We start from the raw sequence: 248 nt of genomic DNA, 5'->3' as shown, positions 1-248 counted from the left end.
ATTCCTGCTCGCAGCTCCCACTAAAACTGGATCTGGCTGTGACAGCTCTTGGATTTTCAGTCCTGCAGCAGCTCTGAGCTCATGTAGCTTGGTTTTAGTTCAAGCCTTTGAGATCGCTCGGCTGTGGGGTGGGTTTCTCTTCAGGGGTTGTGCTTATGGTTCAAGACTGCGAGGTGGAGTTTCTCCGATTTGATTTCACAGTTTTATATAGTTCATGGCAGCCTCACTATCACTTAGGTAATTTTCTC

Source organism: Pygoscelis adeliae, unplaced genomic scaffold (assembly GCF_000699105.1).
Source record: "Pygoscelis adeliae isolate BGI_AS28 unplaced genomic scaffold, ASM69910v1 Scaffold189, whole genome shotgun sequence".
Lineage (NCBI taxonomy): Eukaryota > Metazoa > Chordata > Aves > Sphenisciformes > Spheniscidae > Pygoscelis > Pygoscelis adeliae.
This window is presented reverse-complemented; position numbering follows the sequence as displayed.